This window comes from Thalassophryne amazonica, chromosome 10 (genome assembly GCF_902500255.1).
Source record: "Thalassophryne amazonica chromosome 10, fThaAma1.1, whole genome shotgun sequence".
Taxonomy (NCBI): Eukaryota; Metazoa; Chordata; class Actinopteri; order Batrachoidiformes; family Batrachoididae; genus Thalassophryne; species Thalassophryne amazonica.
In genome coordinates this window covers 52600102-52606101 of record NC_047112.1, presented here as the reverse complement: position 1 = coordinate 52606101, position 6000 = coordinate 52600102, and positions in this window count along the sequence as shown.

The window sequence follows — 6000 nt, the reverse complement described above, 5'->3', positions numbered from 1 at the left end:
TTTCTTTTTGAATTTTTATGCTTAAATAGATTTTTGCTGGTTATTGGTAGTCTGGGAGCAGGCACCGTCTCTACGGGGATGGGGTAATGAGGGGATGGCAGGGGGAGAGAAGCTGCAGAGAGGTGTGTAAGACTACAACTCTGCTTCCTGGTCCCAACCCTGGATAGTCACGGTTTGGAGGATTTAAGAAAATTGGCCAGATTTCTAGAAATGAGAGCTGCTCCATCCAAAGTGGGATGGATGCCGTCTCTCCTAACAAGACCAGGTTTTCCCCAGAAGCTTTGCCAATTATCTATGAAGCCCACCTCATTTTTTGGACACCACTCAGACAGCCAGCAATTCAAGGAGAACATGCGGCTAAACATGTCACTCCCGGTCCGATTGGGGAGGGGCCCAGAGAAAACTACAGAGTCCGACATTGTTTTTGCAAAGTTACACACCGATTTAATGTTAATTTTAGTGACCTCCGATTGGCGTAACCGGGTGTCATTACTGCCGACGTGAATTACAATCTTACCAAATTTACGCTTAGCCTTAGCCAGCAGTTTCAAATTTCCTTCAGTGTCGCCTGCTCTGGCCCCCGGAAGACAATTGACTATGGTTGCTGGTGTCGCTAACTTCACATTTCTCATAACAGAGTCGCCAATAACCAGAGTTTGATCCTCGGCGGGTGTGTCGTCGAGTGGGGAAAAACGGTTAGAGATGTGAACGGGTTGGCGGTGTACACGCGGCTTCTGTTTAGGGCTACGCTTCCTCCTCACAGTCACCCAGTCGGCCTGCTTTCCCGGCTGTTCGGGATCTGCCAGGGGGGAACTAACGGCGGCTAAGCTACCTTGGTCCGCACCGACTACAGGGGCCTGGCTAGCTGTAGAATTTTCCAAGGTGCGGAGCCGAGTCTCCAATTCGCCCAGCCTGGCCTCCAAAGCTACGAATAAGCTACACTTATTACAAGTACCATTACTGCTAAAGGAGGCCGAGGAATAACTAAACATTTCACACCCAGAGCAGAAAAGTGCAGGAGAGACAGGAGAAGCCGCCATGCTAAATCGGCTAAGAGCTAGTAGCTACGCTAAGCTAGCGGATTCCTAAAAACACGCAAAGTGAATAATGTGTAAATAATTTAGAGGTGATTCAGAAGAAGGAGTGCTTTAGTTAAGGCACGTAAAGATTACACTGGGAAACAAATCGTAATCTAGATAACTAGATCAATCTAACTGCGCAGATTAAACAGCTAACAGATACAGAAAAACACCGCTGTGCTCCGGAACAGGAAGTGATACAATACCGCAGTGAGAGCCAACCACCAGTAGAGGCAGAGTTGCCTTGAGGCAACTTTGTTGTGATTTGGCACAATATAAATGAAAATTAATTGAAATTGTTTTTTTTTTTTTAAAAGTAACATCAGTTTAATCTACTATAAGGAATAAAGATATGAATAATTAGAGGTGTTGGTCTTGCTATAGACTGGCATCCTGACCAGGGGTCCAGGGTGTACCCCACCTCATGCCCTGTGACTTTTGGGATACCATGACCCTTAATTGGAGTAAGCGGGTATAGAAAATGGATGGATGGATAATTAGTGGTGTTTTCACTTTGAAAGACAGGGAAGTGTGTACAGGGGAGCAGAACCGAGGGGCCCGCTAGCAGTGGCTGCTAGCTGCTGGTGACTCAACATGTTTGTCCTTTCTGTGCACTTAATAGAAATATCTGAGAGAGGCTTGCTGTGTGGTTCATTATACAAACTGACCATCTAAGAAGTCAGTGTTCCAGTATTTCTGTTGAGTGAAATTTTAGCCTTGTTTACTTTGTATGATAGCACCAAGTTATCACTAATTAGCAGGTAGCTTGGTGACATTAGCTCCACTGATAGCACCATGATTACTGAGCCATTATGCTAGTCATAGATTTTAAAACACACACTCAAGCCACATATTATGAAAGCAACCACACAGTCTACAACCAATAAACATTAGCCTGTTAGCCTTAGCTGTGCTTGTTTTGATAACTGTGAAATGGGGTGTGTTCAGTCTTGATTTATCACAACAGTCTTGTCATGCTGCCTCTCTTTACTAAGGACTGGACAGGAGTGAGTCACTGCCAAGATGGTCACATGGAGTTGCCCCATTTAAGCATCAAAACTACTCCTCTGAAAACCTATGTGTAACGACCTAAATGGTTTATCCAGTATGGTTTATGTGCATTGTGTCCGTAAAGAAACAAAGTGAGTTCCAATGTTCACTTATTTACTCGCTTATTCAAGATCGGGTCGTGTTGGCAGCAGCTCCAGCAGGGGACCCCAAACTTCCCTTCCCGGGCCACATTAAGCACCTCTGGCTGGCGGATGCCGAGGCGTTCCCAGGCCAGTGTGGAGATATAACCTCTACACCTAACCCTGGGTCTTTCTCCTCCCAGCTGGTTGTGCCTGGAACACCTCCCTAGGGAGGTGTCTAGGGGGCATCCTTACCAGATGCCTGAACCTCCTCAGCTGGCTCTGTAATGATCCGGCCCTTTAGGGCCATTTGTCACAGTTCTGGACTCATTTCCACTTCTGTACTCTGAGCTTTTGTGTCTTTATTCTTGTCATACTCCTGTTTTCATTGGTTTTGTTTTCTGTTTAGCATTTATCTTCTGTGCATCTTATTTTTTCCTAATGTGTAGTTCTGCCTTAGTTTCTGTAGTTGTTTTGCCAGATTGTTTATTGTACTACCTTTTTATTCTTTCACTCTTGGTCCCTTAAGTTACTTCAGTGTTAGTTCTGTTTATATCATTTCTTGTATTATGCTTTAGTCATTGGTTTTGGTTAATATTTATCTTCAGTGTCTTATTATCTGTCTGTGTTCTGTTAGTCATGGGTTTTATTTTCTGTTATCATTTATTTTGTGTTCAGCCATTTATTGCATTTCCTGCATTATCTGTAATCTCTGGTTTTGTTTGCGTGTCATCATTTATTTTTCTGTTTCACCTATAGGTTGTTTTACTATTTTATTATCGTTTATTGTATTGTTTGTATACTTCAGCCATAATCAGTTCCACTCTAGTTTTGGTTATATTTTATATATTCTTATTCTTATTTTATATTCTTGTTGTTCTCTGTTTTGGTTTGTCACTTCATTTCTTAGTTCGCCCCCTTGTTTTGTTCACTTTTACACTGTGGGTCTCTGGGCACGTTTTTCTCCATGGAGTTTTTTTTGTCACCTACTCCTCTTGGTCTGCTTCGTTTTTCTCTCCCCACACTCTCTTGCACTTACCTTTGTTTTGCTGGGTCACGCCCCTTCCAGAACCTTCCTCACACCTGTTCCTCATTTTACGCCCTAATTAGCCTGCCATGATTTAAGCCCTCACAGTCCCTCACTTTCCCGCCAGTTTATTGAGATGATGTATCTGCATTCCAGCCTTTTGACGTAGTCCTGTTTTGCTTTACTGTGCTTCAACCTCGCTTTGTTGTTCCAGATGTCGTCTTTGCCCCAGCCCATGTGTTTTGTCTCTTTGAGTTACTGAAACCAGCTTGTTTTTTGACTTCGCCTTTTGCCTCACCCCTGTCTGTACTATTGCATCGCTGCCTGACTGCCTGTGTACCGTACCTTCACCTGCTTCAAAGATAAAGTCATTTCTACTCCTACATTGTGTCTGTGAGTCTGCATGAGGTGTCCACCCGCTTTCTGTGCCACGCATCCTCGGCACCTGTCAGGCTTATTTCAACGCAACGCAGCAGCAACTCTACTCCGAGCTCCTCACAGATGACCGAGCTTCTCACCTTATCTCTAAGGGAGACACCAGCCACCCTCCTGAGGAAGCCTATTTCAGCTGCTTGTACCCGTGATGTAGTTATTTCGTGATGTAGTTATTTCTGTCATGACCCAACCCTCATGACCATAGGTGAGAGCTCCTTTTTTGTCACAACAGTATGGCAGAGCGAATGCAATCCCGCCCCTGCTGCACCGATTCTCCGGCCAATCTCACACTCCCTTGTCCCCTCACTCGTGAACAAGACCCCGAGGTACTTGAACTCCTTCACTTGGGGAAACACCTCATTCCCTACCAGGAGTAGGCAATCCATCGGTTTCCCGCTGAGAACCATGACCTCAGATTTAGAGGTCCTGAGCCTCATCCCACCCACTTCACACTCGACTGAGAACAGATCCAGTGAGCGCTGGAGGTCACAGGCCGATGAAGCCAACAGGACGATATCATCTGCAAAAAGCAGTGATGAGACCCTCCTCCTCCTGACTACACATCGATATCCTGTCCATAAATTTCACAAACAGGATTGGTGACCCTGGTGGAGGCCAACCCCCACCGGGAAACGAGTCGAACTTACTGCTGAGAATGTGAACACTGCTCTTGCTTTGTGAGTACAGAGAATGGATGGCCCTGAAAAGAGACCCTCTCACTCCATACTCCCACAGCATGTCCTTCAGCATTTCCTGGGGTACCCAATCATACACCTTCTGCAAGTTCACAAAAGACATGTAGACTGCATGGGCATAATCTCAGGCTCCCTCCAGGATTCTTCTGAGAATAAAGAACCCACATTGTTCCTCTTCAATCTGAGGTTTGACTATCAGCTGAACCCTCCTTTCCAGCACCCTGGAGTAGACTTTACCAGGGAGGCTGAGTAATGTGATGCCCCTGTAACTGGCCCACACTCTTTGGTCCCCCTATTTAAATATGGGTAACACCACCCACGTTTGTCACTCCTTAAGCACTGTTCCAGACCTCCACACAATGTTAAAGAGACATCTCATCCAAGAAAGTCCCTCCACACCCAGAGCCTTCAGCATTTCTGGATGGATTTCATCAACCCCTGGGGCATTGCCACTGCTGAGTTGTTTAACAACTTCAGTGACTTCCACCTGGGAAATTGATGAGGATACTCCATTAGCTTCCAGCTCTGCCCTTACTATGGAGGGCACTCCAGTCTGATGCAGGAGTTCCTCAAAGTGTTCCTTCAAGTGCCCAATTACCTTTTCAGTTGAGGTCCACAGAGTCCCATTGTTACTGTAGACAGGTTGGATGGTTCCCTGTTTTCTTCTCCTGAGGTGCCTCATGGCTCCCCAGAAGCACCTTGGTGCCGACCGAAAGTCCTTCTTCATGGTTACGCCAAACTTCTCCCACATCCGCTGCTTTGTCTCCCTCACAGCAGAGGCTGTCGCCCTTCAGGCCTGTCGGTACCTTGCAACCGCTTCCAGAGTAGTGCTGGCTATAAAAGTTCGATTTGCCAATTTTAAATCGATTCTCATTTTATATGAGAATCTGCAACCCATGTGTGGTCTGTCGAGTTCGTCGACTTTCACTGCCATCCATGGGACAGTGCACCAGACCCCAGCAGTTCCCCTTGTGGGTGGTGATCCCACAGAATGAGTTTCAATGTTGTATCTAAAAAAAAAAAACACAACTCAGCAGTGGTGGGCACAGTTCAGCTAATCACCTAACTGATAATTAGAGAAACTAATATTTTCTGTAGCAAATGAAGTTATTAGCTAATCATCAAAACCATTAGTGGACCGGTTAGCTTCTAACGTATTCATACATCATATTACTTTAAGTCAGCTAACATTTTTTAAAATATAATTTCTTCTTCTTTGGACTGCTTTTTTTAGGGGTCACACCCTGTTCTCTGCATCTTTCTTTGTCACAACAATCACCTACATGTCCTCCCTCACCACATCCACAAATCTCTTTGGCCTCCCTCTTCAGCATCTCCCTATGTACCCATGGCCACTCCTGTGCACATGTCCAAACATAGTAGTTTCACTTTTCTTACTTTGTCTCCAAACTGCCCAACGTGTGCTCTCCCTCTGATATATTCATTCATCATCCTGTCCATTCTAGTCACTCTCAAAGAAAATCACAGCATATTCAGTTCTGCCACCATCTCTAAGCCTTAGCTGGTCTCATTACTGTCTTGTAGGCTTTGTATTTCACTCTTGCAGATTTCCTTCTGTTACAAATCACTCCTGCTACCTTTCTCCACCCAGTCCACCCTGCCTACCCTCTTTT